We start from the raw sequence: 15382 nt of genomic DNA, 5'->3' as shown, positions 1-15382 counted from the left end.
TTCAGTCTCTCAGTTGTGTCTGACTCTTTGCAACCCTATGAACTGCAGCACGCCAGGCTTCCCTGTCCATCACCAACTCCCAGAGCCTGCTCAAACTCATGTCCCTCGAGTCAGTGATGCCATCTAACTATCTTCTCTGTTGTTCCCTTCTCCTCCTGCCTTTAATCTTTCCCAGCATCATAGTCTTTTCCAATGAGTTGGCTCTTTGCATGACGTCGCCAAAGTTTTGGAGCTTCAACTTCAAGTATCAGTCCTTCCAATGAATATTCAGGACTGATTTCATTTAGGATTGACTGATTTGATCTCCTTGCTGTCCAAGAGGTTGTTGATATTTCTTCTGGCAATCTTGATTCCAGCTTGTGATTCATTCAACCCGGCATTTCACATGATGTATTCTGCATAGAATTTAAATCAGCAGGGTGACAAAATATAGCCTTGATGTACTCCTTTCCCAATTTAGGAGTTCCATGTCCAGTTCTAACTGTTCCTTCTTGACCTGCCCACAGATTTCTCAGGAGGCAGGTCAGGTGGCCTGGTATGCCCATCTCTTTAAGAATTTTCCAGTTTTGGTGCACACAGTCAAAGGCTTTAGTTTAGTCAATGAAGCAGAATTAGATGTTTTTCTGGAACTCTCTTGCTTTTTTTATGGTCCAACAGATGTTGGCAATTTGGTCTCTGGTTCCTCTGCCTTTTGTAAATCCAGCTTGTACACCCGGCAATTCATGTTCCCCGTACTGCTGAAGTCTAGCTTGAAAGATTTTGAGCATTACCTTGCTAGCATGTGAAATGAGTGAAATTGTATGGTAGTCTGAACGTTCTTTGCCATTGCTCTTCTTTGGGATTGGAGTGAAAACTGACCTCTTCCAGTTCTGTGGCCACTGCTGAGTTTTCCAAATTTGCTGGCATATTGAGTGCAGCACTTTAACACCATCATCTTTTAGAATCTGAAACAGCTCAGCTGGAATTCCATCACCTCCTTCTGTATCCATCCAGTGGAATGCACTTTATTGTACTCCTGAGTCTGTGCTCTGTGCTAGAATACAACGCAGCCTAATCTCTGCAGTCTCGGAGTCCCGATTCTGTTCTTTCCCACACACTCTGGACATCTCATCAGGTAATGAAGGAAAGAGAGGAAGCGCACACTGACTGAAACACATGGAGTTTCATGCAGCACCTTCCCTCGTGTGTTGTTAAGAGTGTCCTCATGTGAGGACAGGCTTTCTCCTCCCCAAGTTGTGGGGTTTCTTGTCCCTGTTTTCTGCTTACATGAGTGCAATGAAGCAGTCAGGATTGTCTGATTATATTTCTTTGTGAAAGTAGAAATGCTTTCCTAAATTTCCTTTTACATACTATTAAAAAAATGTAAAAGTTCTTAATGGCTTATCTAGTATTTGCATCACTCTCTGGTGTGTGTGTGTGTGTGTGTGTCTGGTGTGGGGGGGACATGTATTTTGTGGTGGGGGGTGTATTTGTGTGTTTGTGTGTTTCGGAGTTATTTGTGTTTGTGTATGTAGGGAGTATATTTGTGTGTTAGTATGTGTATGGTGTGTGTGTGTCTGCATATGCTTTGTGTGGTGTGTGTATATGGTCTGTGGTAGGTGTATGATGTGTATGTGATGTGTGTGTGCTTGTAGTATGTGTGGTACATGTGTCGGGTGTATTTTGTGCAGTGTGTATGGCGTGTCTATGGTGTGTGTGTGTGGTGTGTGGTATATGGTGTGTTGCATATGTGTGTGTATGTGTATGTATATATGTGTGGTAAGTGTGTGGTGTGTGTGTGGTATGTGTATATGACATATGGTATATGTGTGGTGTGTATATGTGTATGTGGGGTACGTGTATATCTGATGTGTGTGTGCTATGTTTGGATGTGCAGATGTGTATGTGTGTGATGTGTGTGTGTGGTGTGTGGTATGTGTGTATGGTGTGTTTGCATGTCTGCTGTGTATATGTGTGGTGTGTGGAGTCAGTATATGGTATGTGTTATGTGTGTGGTGTGTATATGGTGTGTGTGTCTGCATATGGTGTGTATATGGTATGTGATGTGTGTGTGGTGAGTGTGTGGTGTGTGTATATGGTATATGTGTGGTATGCAGATGGTGTGTGTGTCTGTGTGTGGTATATGTATTTGTATATGGTCTGTGGTATATGTGTGGGTATGTTTATGGTATATATGTCTGTGTGTGGTGTGTGTATATGTGTCATGTGTTTATATGCTGCATGTGTGTCTGGTATTGTGGTGTGTATATGGTGTATACATGGCTGCATGTGTTGCGTGTATATGATTTGTGTGTGGTGTGTGCATATGGTGTGTGTGTGTCTGCCTGTGGTGTGTGTGTGTATATAGTGTGTGGTATATGTGTGTGGTGTGTGTGTGTCAGGGGCGTGGTGAGGACCGAGAAAGGAGAGCTCTCTGATTCTGCTCTTTCCCTCCTTCCTTTCTCTGTGCTTTCTTAGGTTTTGGCACCACCCTTGGCAGTCGGCCCAGCGCACGGAGCGTGTGAGCTGGCCTCCTGCTTACAGCCTGTGATTCCTGGGCTCCCTTGGCCTCCATAGCCAGCTTCCTGGGTTACCCACCGCCCCCGAAGATTCCCACTCACACACACCACCCTGGCTGTCCAATACTCACCTGACTTTCTTACCAGCTTCCTATTACTTCCTCTCTCAGTATGTTTATGGATACAATTTTGTGACACAGTTTATACATATAGGCAGGTAAGGTGGCAACACCATTGCCCTCTTTCCTGGATCACAGGAAGCTGTGGATCAGGGGGCAGAGGGCTAGGGCTCTACCACAGTAAGGGGCAGAGGCGAGGGTCACCCCTGGCTGTTCTCAGGGCTGCATGTGGTCACTGCAGCATCACCACTGGGTTCTGAGCATCACCTGCTTTGTCCGGGAGAAAGCCAGACACGCAGACACTGCGGCATCGCCTACGGGAGAAAGGCCCTCTTGCCTCCCTAGCTCCCCTCCAGCTCCGCCCCGCCCACATTTTCTGCTCCTGCGCTTCCCTCTCCAGGGCTGCTCCGAGGTGAGGTGGTTTTCTCCAGCTGCACACTCACCCTGCTTTGCATTCTGCACCCCAGTCCAGCACCATCTGAGGCTCATTAAGGAAACTAATCAATTCCATGCATCGCACCAGCACAGCAGATTACCGCACAGGCAGGGCCATTAGCGAGTCCGTGCATTAACACTTGGCATTTCCATGAATCAATATGCGGCCCTTGTAGAACAGAGCCTATTTTTTTTGTTTTCTTCCATTAAGAAAAACTGAGGCCAAACATCACGTCTCAGATATTTCCAAGTGTGTCTTTTAGGAAGGAGGAAAAGCATTTTTTTTTTTTTCCTACAAAATCATGCGTTTGTATGGGCCAATTGTAGACCGTAATGGCTTTTATTAATATTTCTCCTGGGACTGACTGTGTCATCCATGGGTAGAATTTGGACTCCATCCTCAGTAATCATGGTTCACAATTTTTTTTGAAGCATTGGAAGGAATCATAGGAGTGGCACACATGTCATTTTACTCACAGGGACCTACTTTAAAATGGATTCTATGTTTAATATTGGCTGAAATCTATGTGCAGTGAATGAAATTTCTATATGCACTCTTTTCTTACATAAATTAATGAATAACGCCAGTTAGGAAACATGGTGGCTGAAAATGATTTCAAGTATATTCCCCCCACTGGTATTATCAATACTGCTTATGCCTTGTCAGCAAGTAAAATGTAAATGTTATGTGATCTTAGAATTGGTGAGATTTATTTACAGGGCTTCAGAGGGAAGTTTAAGTAGGCAGCTCTTACTCTCATTGTTTCCTACACAATGTATATGAAATTATTTTACAAGGTTGGGAGGGGAAATAAACTTCTCTTCCTAAAAACCAGGAAAACGATAGCAATGATCTGTTTCTACAGTAATTCCTTTATTCTGGGCAAAGGTGAATTTCTGCTCTACTTGGTCACTGGCACGAAAGGAATACAGATGAGGGAAAAGGAGGCTTTTGTAAGAGAACAAGTCAGTATTTGTGGCCTGTGATGATCCAAATAATCAGTAAGCTTGGAAATTCCCTGCTGAAGAGCTACCACAGGACCGAAGGCTGACTCAAGATTTCTTGAGAACGCTGGTATCCTTTCAACAGAATCTAAAATGAGAGCTCCGGCAAGACAGATCGAGGAAAAGGGCCTCTTTCTATTTTTTAAAAATACCCAACGTTCATGGTTTTCATATTTTCCTAGCCTGTAATTACTCTTAATCAAAGTACAACAAATAGTAAACAGTAAAAATGAAATAAATGTGGTGACAGTTTGCCAATAACGAGAAGAAAATGTTCCATCTGTCTAGCCGCGAGTAAAATGGGTGTAATTACTGCTCATTTTTCTCGTAATTGCTGAGTTATTAGTTTAAAGCTTACACCCAACTGGTGAACAGTGAGTACTGCCCGTTCCCTAATTATAGCTCTGCTTTGCTGAGCTTGAATCAGAGAAGGCGAGAGTGGGGAAAGCGATCTGAATTAACCCTGACAGCATGCAGAGAATGGTGACTGGCTATTTAATCTGAATTTTATAAACTCCGGGTGCCTGTGCCACCCAAATATTAAACTACAGAGCTTGTCATTCTGTTTCAAATTATGTTTTATTTTTTAATGAATCATCTTGAATCCATTTCCAGTGATGAACTTGGGAGGCGGTTTTTGCTGGAAACCATCCAAGCCGACCACCACCCTTTAAATCATATTTGTTAAAGTGACACACAGTTTATTTGTACCCAGGGCTCTAGGAGTGGTTATGTTCCTATCTTTTGATCAAGGAACTTCCTTTAGGAAGTTTAGGGTTACATACAGGTAGTCTGACCTGACAGTACAGAGTACACAGCAGGGAAAGTATAAGAAAGAAGCATCTTCTTTAATCATTTCAGTCTGGGACGTGTTAAAGCATTCAGGCAAATATAGCTGCAATTTATTTATTTCCCTAATACATGATCTTATCTCTAAGGTTCACTTAAGAAAGACCGTTCTTATCAGAATGAAGACTATAGATGCCTTTGCCCGTGACTGTTTTAGCAAGAGTAGACATTTCTGGGGTAATTTTATTTGGATCTTTTTCTTTGGGCTACATGCAGGGCTGTAGCTCCCTTCAGACCAAGACAGTGTTTGCAAAATGAAGGTGGCTCTATTATGCACTGAACCCTAACTCTGGAGGTATTCCTAACAAAACCTGGGTTTGCAGCACACCTGGACCTAAGAACTCTGGTGGCAGGAACGCCTGTAGAAAGGCATAGTCACCAGCCACGGGGTATTTGTCAAATGAGACAGTGTAAAATGAAGTCGTGGAATCCTAGGTTAAAACAGGTGGATTGGAGTGATTTTTTTTCCCCTGGCAAATCAAGTCATTTGAGGTACAGAAGAGGAGACAATGAAAATATAGCATTTTATTTCTCTGAGCCTAAATGATGCAAGACATTTTTCTATGCTAGAGAGGTTATTATAAAAATAATAATTATGGCAAAACTTAGTGTGGGATATTCGCTGGTGTAAACCTTACACTTTCAAAAAGAGGGGAGATGAAGGGAGGTCTTAGTCATTATTGGATAACCTAGAATCAGAGTCAAAGTCATTACCATCCCTAGCTGCAGAAGCAGCAAATTCCTCCCTGCTTCCTTCTCTCTCTGAAAGAGCAAGGTGCAGAAGAGAGAGCATATTTAACCTCCTGGTTGAGATAAGCTCGTGAAAATCATGGAACTGTATTTAAAAAATCTTCCTTCTAAGCCCCTGAGAACTGCAGCATCCCAGAGTTTTTTGAGCTGCGCATAAATGTCTTTGCTGCCAGGGATCACGGACGCATTATGCATAATCCTTTGGTTGTGCTCACCAGCTGGGGAACAGAGATAGTGAGTGCTGGGGGTTTTCAGCTTTAAAAACGGTGCCCGTGCTTCACCCAAAAGCAGAGAAATGGAATGAGTATTTGCATAATCTATCCAGAGTTCCCTCGGTTTCTTTCAATCTTCTTATCATGTGTTTTAAAAAATCTATTAAGAGAATATTAGAACAAAATGCATTTTCCTGTTCAGAGAATTTATTTCGCCTCTGTTTTCAGGTCCTATAGGGCTTTTATTTGCTTTATTTATTTATTTTATGCAAGGCTTTGTCTTTTTTTTTTTTTTTAATTTGTTCCCACCATTTTCTGTTTGCATCAACAGCACATGTATAGGTCAGTTCTTTTGACGTGGAAACTTAGTTCTGAGCTGCCATAAAATTATTGTCTAAAAAGACCCCCAATAAATTGAAGTGTGAACATTGTGGTACCTTAAATCCTGGGAGGGACACAGAAAAATGAAAATTCACAGTGTCAATGGCTTCTTAATTCTATGTTGATTTCTGTCATTTACTCATAAAAGAAAATTTGGTGAAGTGGGTTCTTGTGTACTTGAAAGGACTACTCCTGGGTCATCCTATACTCACACACACACACACACACACAGACAACATACACAATTGCACATACACAGACACACAGACACACAGATACATACATGATCATATACACACTCACTCACTCACAGATACACTCAGATACACAAACTGAGACACACACACACTGGTACACAGCCTCTAATGTATCAATAATAAGCCTTCGGTCAGAGTCTGTGCTGCTAAGACCAGCTGGCCAATCTGCCTTCCTGCCTCCCTCTTTCTTTCTCAGTTGGATTATTTTCATTAGCTCTACTTTTTAAATCTTCCCTTTGTGCTATGCTCTGCTAAGTCGCTTCAGTCACGTCTGACTCATTGCTACCCCATGGACTGTAGCCCTCTAGGCTCCTCTGTCCATGGGGATTCTCTCGGCAAGGATACTGGAGTGGGTTGCCATGCCCTCCCCCAGGGAATATTCCAGACCCAGGGATCGAACCCATGTTTCTTACGTCTCCTGCATTGGTAGGTGGGTTCTGTACCACCAGCTCCACCTTTAACTCCTGGCAATTGTCAGCCTGGATCATCTACTGAAACCATGTTGTTGAGAGTCACCCACAACCATTTCGTTCTGAAAGGCCACGGTCGTCCCCTCTGGACCCCACCTGGCATCTGGTGCTGCTGTCCTGGCCTCTCCTCCTAAGAGCCCTGTGCCTCTCTCTTCTGTTTCTCTCCCTTTTCTTTATTCACCCCTTTCTCTCCTGTGGGTGGAATTCCTCTTGGTTTTCCTGCCCTGGCTGCCCCCTTTATCTGTTCCCCTTCTTCCTTAAACTATGACCTCCATACAAGCTATCCCCAAATGCATTCATTCTTTCATTCCACAGATGCATTCTGAGACCCTCCTATGTGCTGGGTGCTGTCTCAGGGACTGGGGATATGATATATATTGTGGTCAGTCACTCAGTCATATCCCTGACTCTTTGTGAACTCATGGACTGTAGCCTGCCCCATCCCCCCAGCCTCCTCTCTCCATGGGATTTTTCAGGCAAGAATTCTGGAGAGGGTTGCCATTTCCTACTCCAGGATCTCTTCCCAACCCAGGGATCGAACCCACATCTCCTGTGTCTTCTGCACTGGCAGACAGATTATTTTACCACTGAACCACTTGTGAATTGGGGATAAGATAGGACAATTTTAAAAAGGTAAAAATTCCTGTTTTAATGAAGCCTGAATTCCAATGGGAGAAGAAAACAGAAGTATTGAGATAAACATGTAAAATATGATACATTTTCTAATAATAAACCAAGAAAGGGTAAGAATTTGGGGCTGTTAAACACTATCTCAGGGAGATAGTGAAGGACAGGGAAGCCTGGCATGCTGCAGACCATGGGGTCACAAAGAGTCGGGCATGACTGAGCGACTGAACAACAACAAAACACTTTAAATTGGGTGGTTGGTGAGGATGTTTTGGAGAGGTGATAGCAGAGCACCAGCCTGACAGGGAAGATGTGAATACATTTGGAGGACGAGCCATCCAGGCAGACAGAACCTTGTGTGCGAAAGTGGAAAATTAGTGCCATTGCCTTCCCTGATCGCTCAGTTGGTAAAGAATCCACCTGCAATGCAGGAGACCCAGGTTCGATTCCTGGGTTGGGAAGATCTCCTGGAGAGGGGATAGGCTACCCACTCCACTATTCTTGGGCTTCCCTAGTGGCTCAGCTGGTAAAGAATCCACCTGCAACGTGGGAGAGCTGGGTTCAATCCCTGAGTCGGGAAGATCCCCTGGAGAAGGGAGCGGCTACCCACTCTAGTATTCTGGCCTAGAGAATTCCATGGACTGTATAGTCCATGGGATCACAAAGAGTTGGACACAACTGAGAGACTTTCGTTTTCAAAAGAAGCCACAGTATGCCCTAAGCTGGAAGTGAAGACCCCAAAAGCTAAAGTTCATGCTGCTGTCAGGAAGTGCCCCTGCCCACGGGGCAATGCCATCTGTGTGCACGTCGAGAGCGGACGCCACGGTCATGGGCAGACAAGCATGCTGGCCATTCTCCAGTAAACTTTAAAGAGACATACTTACATGATGTATCTCTGAGATTATTTTTAAGGACTATATCCCAATGTACTGCAACAAAAATAGCTACAAAGGTATTTTAATTTTTAAAAATTAGTGCATGTTCCTGAATCAAGAAAGTGAGTGAGTGAAGTCACGCAGTCATGTCCAACTCTTTGTGACCCCATGGACTGTAGCCTACCACGCTCCTCTGTCCATGGGATTTTCCAAGCAACACTACTGGAGTAGGTTGCCATTTCCTTCTCCAGGGGATCTTCCTGACCTAAGAATCGCAGATGCTTTACCATCTGAGCCACCAGGAAAGAAAAAGAAATGGCAAATCCATCATGTCCATCCTTTGACAGACAGAAAACATGCTTGTTTCCTGTCTCTTTGAGTCCCACACACCCGAACGTCTTATTCTGTTCAACACTTGCTTCCACAACTCACCTAGCCCCTCATGGCCTTGCTCTATTTCTCAAATTATCCCCACATTGCCCTCATGTCACTCTTCTAACCAATGCCCTTTATGTTGTTGTTGTTTAGTTGCTAAGTTGTGTCCAGCTCTTTGTGACTCCATGGACTGCAGCATGCCAGGTTTCTCTGTCCTCCAGTATCTTCCAGAGTTTGCTCACACTCATGTCCATTGAGTCGGTGATGCTATCTAACCATCTCATCTTCTGCTGCCCCTTTGCCTTTTGCCTTCAGTCTTTCCCAGCATCAGGGTCTTTTCCAATGAGTTGGCTCTTCCCATCAGGTGGCCAGAGTATTGGAGCTTCAGCTCAGCATCAGTCCTTCCAATGAATATTCAGGGTTGATTTCCTTTAGGATTGACTAACGTTTTTTTTTTTTTTTAACCACAAATAAAATCTTTTATTTGTCACCATTAAGAGTCAGCGTTTTAAACTGATTCTTGGACTGGTGGCTTGTATCCATCAGCTCGTTCAACTTTAGCACCTGTCTCATCCCCAGTAGCTTTTCTAGAACTACTACCTTCACCATGGAGCTCCATGAATTTTCCCAATTCAAACCTGGGCTTCTTTGCATTTTTACTTTTCTAACAAAGACATCATGGAGTGGATAAATCGATTGGCAGGCCTTTTCTATGTCTTTTCTGGTGCTATCTGGAATCAATTTATTGACCACCTCTCTCAAGTCATCTGTCTGCACCTCTCGGGTCATGCTTTCCATCGTCTTGCGGATCTGGCGCACCTGCTGGTGCTGGGCGTAAGAGGTCTTCCGAATCTGATTGTTGCGCTTTTTAGTAAAACCCACACAGAAGAGACGAAGCAAGTAACCATCGGTAGTCTTGACATCAACGTGAGCTTCAATCATGGCCTGCCATTTTTTGACCATGGAGCACATTTTGTCACGGGTAAGATCCATACCATGAAAATTAGTCAGGCAGTTTTCCCCTTAACATCCTCAGTAATTATCTTGAATTTTCTAAATGCTACTTCATCATTCTGCAGATCAGCAAGACTCACTTCCAAAACACGACCTTTGAGGCCATCAAACGTGATTTTGGTTCCTTGAGTTCTCGTGACCAGTGTTTTCCTAATATTCCTTATATTGAACATAGCTGGTGCTTTTACATCATACCAATCTTTTTAAGAAAATGGGTCAACCACTTTCTTCTTGGCTCCCTTTATGCCTCTTTTCGTAAGGTGCTTGTTCTTGCCGACCACCATGGTGCCGCTCAGAGAGCCAAAAGGGCTAGATTGACTACTTTAATCTTTTTGTCCAAGGGGTTCTCAAGACTCTTCAGCACCACTGTTTGAAAGCCCTTTATAGGTTGTGATCTTATCCCCAGTTTCTAGCCACCCCCTCCTTTCTTCCCTGTGTATGCACTGCCCAGATAGAAAAATCTGCATGTGTGTTTCCTGAGGAAGTAGTGTTGGATGCACAGGCTTTAAACTAATACATTAACATTCACATGTTTCTTTCTCTTGGCATTTGCCATGTAATTGTTTGAGATTTTTACATACCTTATCTTGTTGTTGTTATTTTACTGATTGCTAATTTGATTTATTCAGAAGCTATCTGCCCAACTTAGGAATTTCCAGGACATTTTGAGAGTGAAGAGTGAGGGAAGATATTTGGAACTCTAATTGTACTGTTGCATCTGAGCTGTGGTTAGACTGTGAATAATATCCATGTGTCAAGTACCACCCACTCAGATGTGACCTGAAATGGGTATTGTTGTCTGATTGGGTGGTCACCCCCTGCCTCCTAGGACTACCAGGATTTGATTGGGTGGGATACGGTTCCTCTATTACCATATGAGATGCTATAGAAAAAAATCAGTTCGGACTGCCACTCCCCTCTTCTGAAACCCAAGCATCACATTCAGAGTTGAAATCTATTAAAGTAACTGTGATTCAGCATTTATTTTTATTCTCTGGTGTTGCATTCATTGTGTTGTGCTCAGTCATGTCCTACTCTTTGTGACCCAATGGGGTGCAGCCTGCCAGCCTTCTCTGTCCTTGGAATTTTCCAAGCAAGAATACTGGAGTGGGTTGCCATTCCCTTCTCCAGGAGATCTTCTTGACCCAGGAATTGAACCTTGGCCTCCTGCATTGGCAGGCAAACTCCTTACCATCTGAGCCACCTACCTGTGAACGTATACGGGCTTCCCCAGTGGCTCAGCAGTAAAGAATCTGCTTTCAATGCAGGAGATGCGGGTTTGATCCCTGGGTTAGGAAGATCTCTTAGAGAAGGAAATGGCAACCCACTCCAGTATTCTTTCCTGGAAAATTCGATGGTCAGCCTGGCAGGCTGCAATCCACTGAGTCACAAGAGTTGGATATGCCTGAGCACACACCAAGAATATATATATTATTTGTTTTATATATATGTACATATATAACACAATTATTTAATATATACACACACATGTACATGTCCATATACATGTCTTGCATGTACATGTGTGTCTACATGTATAAGACAGCTCTTTTGCACAAGTGTATATGTGTTAAAGATCCGGCAGTGTAGGGACTGTTATTCTTACCATTTTACAGACAGAAACTCTGCTTGCTGAGGGGCCCTGTCCACTCGGTGGGGACCCCCAGCCCACAGAGATCAGATTTCACCTCACTTCATCAGAGTGGACAATTCTGATGGATCAGTACAGAAGCAGGTAGTTTTTTTTTCTCTCCAGTTATGCTTGTGGACTCTAAATTGACTGCGGCCATAGGGAAACATGTCTTTCTAATCAACGCTTGCACATATTCCTGAGGTGGTTCCTGGTGAAGAGATAGAAGGGAAGGCATAGTGCTGCCCGCTCTGGGCGCTCAGTCCCCTCCCCAGACTCCATGCCCTCTGCTCTCACATGCCAGGTCAGGGCCTTGAGGGTCTCTTCACTTGCTGAAAGAGCTCCATGGCCTTTCCCTGGTTAATAGTTACAGTCTTACATGTACCCCAGTGTTTACTGCAGCACTACTTACAATAGCTAGGGCATGGAAGTAAACTAGGTGTCCATCAACAGATGAGTGGGTAAGGAAGTTGTGGTACATATACACAATGGAATATTACTCAGCCATAAAAAAGAATCCATGTGAGTCAGTTCTAATGAGGTGGATGATCCCAGAGCCTATTATATAGAGTGAAGTAAATCAGAAAGAGAGAAATAAAGAGCGTGTATTAACACATATATATGAAATCTAGAAAGATGGCACTGATGAGCCTATTTGCAGGGCAGCAGTCGAGACACAGACATAAGGAAGGGACTTGACACAGTGGGGCGAGGAGAGGGCAGGGTGAATGGCGAGAGCAGGATGGAGACTTATACACCACCATACGTAAAACAGAGAGCCAGTGCAACTATGCTGCATGACTCGAGGAACTCAAACCCGGGTTCTGTGACAACCTAGAAGGATGGCATGTTGTGAGAGGCAGGAGGAAGGACCAAGAGGAAGGGGACATGTGTGTATCTATGGCTGATTCATGTTGATGTATGGCAGAAACCAGCACAGTGTTGTAAAGCAACTATCCTTCAATTAAAAATTAATTTTAAAGAAACAAGAAAAGCTAGAGTCTTATACTGTCATTCATCATGTTTTTGTGTTATAGTCAGTACACCATGTAAGACTTAAAAGAAATGATATTTAATGTGCTTTTTCTGATTAAACCAACTGCCCTTACTTACATATTCCACTCCACTTATCTGGATAAATATTTACTGAGTGCCTAATATATGACAGTATATGTTAGGGTCCAGAGATGCTCATGGTTTTTACAGTCCAAGAGATACTTAAATTAAGGCTACTAGCCCCATGATGATGGATATCACAGTTCTGTGAACATCACCATTTGTGACTTTGAGCCCAGCTCTGACAGATGAAAAGGTGCCAAGCAGGGAGGACAGAAAAGGAAGGACATGGGAATGTCAGGGCTATGCCTTATGCAGACTCATGGGACCAGAAGAGCGTGTGTGTGTGTGTGTGTGTGTGTGCGTGTGTGTGCGCATGCGTGCAGTATATGCACAGTGACATATTTATTCACTCTTTGCTTCCAAGCTGTTTTTGAGCACTCACTTTATACAGCAAGGCCTCATGTTAAACTTAGTTTGGCTACACAGTTGAGTGTAAATTAGTCCCTCTCTTCAAGGGGATCAGAATTAAGTAGGTGGAAAAATAGATACGGTCACAAACTGTAAAATAAAATTCTGAGGCAACAGTATGGGAGAGGAGAGTAATAAAACCACTCGAGAAGTTCGTGTGCCCCCACTGTCAGGCAGCAGGGATGTGCCAGAAAACGCTGCGGTGAGCTGGGCCTTCATCTCTGCCCGAATCCTGCAGCCCTGCTCCTAGACGCTGACTTTCCCTTCCTTGCCATACTTCCTAACAGCCTCATTCTGGCTCACTTTCTGGGTTATAGTCTCATTGCTACTTGACTCTCTCAGTATAAATTAATTTCATTAGAATGTTGCCTTATTAATTTACTTCTAGCCTCTGGCATCGCTTGTCTGTGGAGTGAACTGTTGGGTCACATCAGAATCTGCTTTAACGAATGTGTTTCTAAAAGGGATTTTATCTCCGTATCGAATCTCAGACTTTATAGGAGCTACCTCCCTTTCTGTGTGTTTCAAATGGTTTCTATATAAACCACTAGTTTAATATTTACGACATTCCACAGAGTACATCCAAGTTAGGGCTGTACTATTTAGGAATCTCCGCATGTATGAAAGCTTGGTGTTTTAGAAAAGAACACCAATTCCAGTTTTTTTGTTCAGGCTGGCAGCAGCGCGTGGTTGCATACTGCGTTCATTCTCCTTTCTTGGCTCTAAGGTGACACTGGTGTGGATGCAGACTCCTCTTATTTTAAAACCTGGAAGACGAAATGTGACTGAAGGAGTTACTTGCATTTTCAAGCCCCTGGAAAGAGAAACAGAAAACACGAAAAGCAGCGATCTTTCTATGCACTGAAGACCACTTTGTCATTTTACTTCTCAATAGATACAACTTTCCTTTCAACATGTAATAAATCACAAGATAGCCAGGAGTCTTGCAATAAAGTATTGTTACATACTATTTTCCTGGAGGGGTTTCCCAGGTGGCACAGTGGTAAAGAACCTGTCTGCCAGTGTAGGAGTGGGCTTGATCCCTGGGTCAGGAAGATTCCCTGGAGTAGGAAATGGCAGTATTCTTGCCTGGGAAATCCCACGGCCACAGGAGCCTCGTGGGCTACAATCCAAGGGGTTGCAAAGAGTCAGACATGACCAAGCGCAAGCTTGGGAGAGGGTGAGGGTGGCGCTTGGCAGAGACCTTGTTATTCAGGACTGTTTGGAAGGCAGGCGGGGCCCTGGTTTCATTGTTGAGAGTCCGAGCAGGGCTAAGATGCTGCCGTGCCTGTGATGGGATAAGAGGGGATGGATAAAGGCTTGGGGTAGATATTGTGCCTGAGATATGTTACTAAAGGAACGATGAAGCCACTGCGATGCTTCTTGCTTTTGAGGCTGAGTGGCCAGGTCTCAAAGCCAGGGATGCATTGAGGAGAGAGGATTGGTGAAAGAGCCATGGGTGTGTCCTGGCCATCTCGGCTCTCAGGCGGCCTGGATGGGGCAGCTGTAGGGAGGAAAGCACCCTCCATCCCACCTCCTCACTTGGGCTTATGGGCTGCTTGTGAGGTGAGGGGGTGCCCACAGGGGATGCTCCAGTGGGTCCCGGCTCAGCAGGTGGCACGGAGTATCCCTCCTGGCCAGTGGATGACTGCTGTGAGTGCTGCTGCTGATGGAGCCCCCTTGACCACTGGAGGCTCAGCTGGCTCCTACGCTGGCCTTGGGCATGGGCAGTGGAGGTCTCCCAGACATTTGGACCATGCCCGTCCAGGCACTGTTCACTCGGTCTGCCCTTCAGCTGCTCCTGGCTTTCCCGCTTCTTGAACAGGCTCCCTAAGGAGGTTGTTCACAGCATCTGGAGCCACATTCCATCTGATAACCCCTCTATCTCCCTTTCCTTGCTCCTTTCCCCTCTCTCTCTCCTGCTCTCAACCTCCTTTGAATCTTGTGAACTGCTTTCTCTACATCTTCATTTATTTACAGAATGATAAATATAACTGTAGCCAGCCATAGGCAAATTCTTATCAGTGAGCTACAAAGACTTGTTTGGGGGTGATTTTATCTATAATTTCTGCCCTCTTATGTCCAAAAGGCCTGCAAAGCCCAGCTATTGCAGCCACGGGGTCTTGCCCAGAGCCCTTCCATCAGCACCAGCGTCAGCAGTTCGGGAAGCCAGCACAGCTCCTTGGAGGCTCCAGGCATGGCCAGGGAGATGCCCTTGCAAGCCCAGACCTGTAAAGGGAGCCCACTTCCACTTCATGAACGTGCTTCCAAAGGCGTGCTCTTGTAGAACCTTCCAGCACACAGGGAAGCAGGCTGGGCTAGCGTCCCTGTTTTATGAGCAAACTATCAAGGTGCAGG

At 44.5% G+C, this 15382-nt stretch overlaps 1 protein-coding gene and 1 pseudogene across 1 annotated transcript in view; one reads left to right on the top strand and one right to left on the bottom strand.

Annotated features, from left to right (window-relative positions):
- DSCAM (DS cell adhesion molecule) overlaps positions 1-15382 on the top strand; it is a 684538-nt gene that overhangs the window by 83691 nt on the left and 585465 nt on the right. The gene's annotated exons all lie outside the window — the stretch shown is intronic.
- On the bottom strand, positions 9362-10151 carry LOC138084476 (small ribosomal subunit protein eS1-like; annotated as a pseudogene).

Source organism: Capricornis sumatraensis, chromosome 1 (assembly GCF_032405125.1).
Source record: "Capricornis sumatraensis isolate serow.1 chromosome 1, serow.2, whole genome shotgun sequence".
In the NCBI taxonomy this organism is placed as follows: Eukaryota; Metazoa; Chordata; class Mammalia; order Artiodactyla; family Bovidae; genus Capricornis; species Capricornis sumatraensis.
This window is presented reverse-complemented; position numbering and strand designations above follow the sequence as displayed.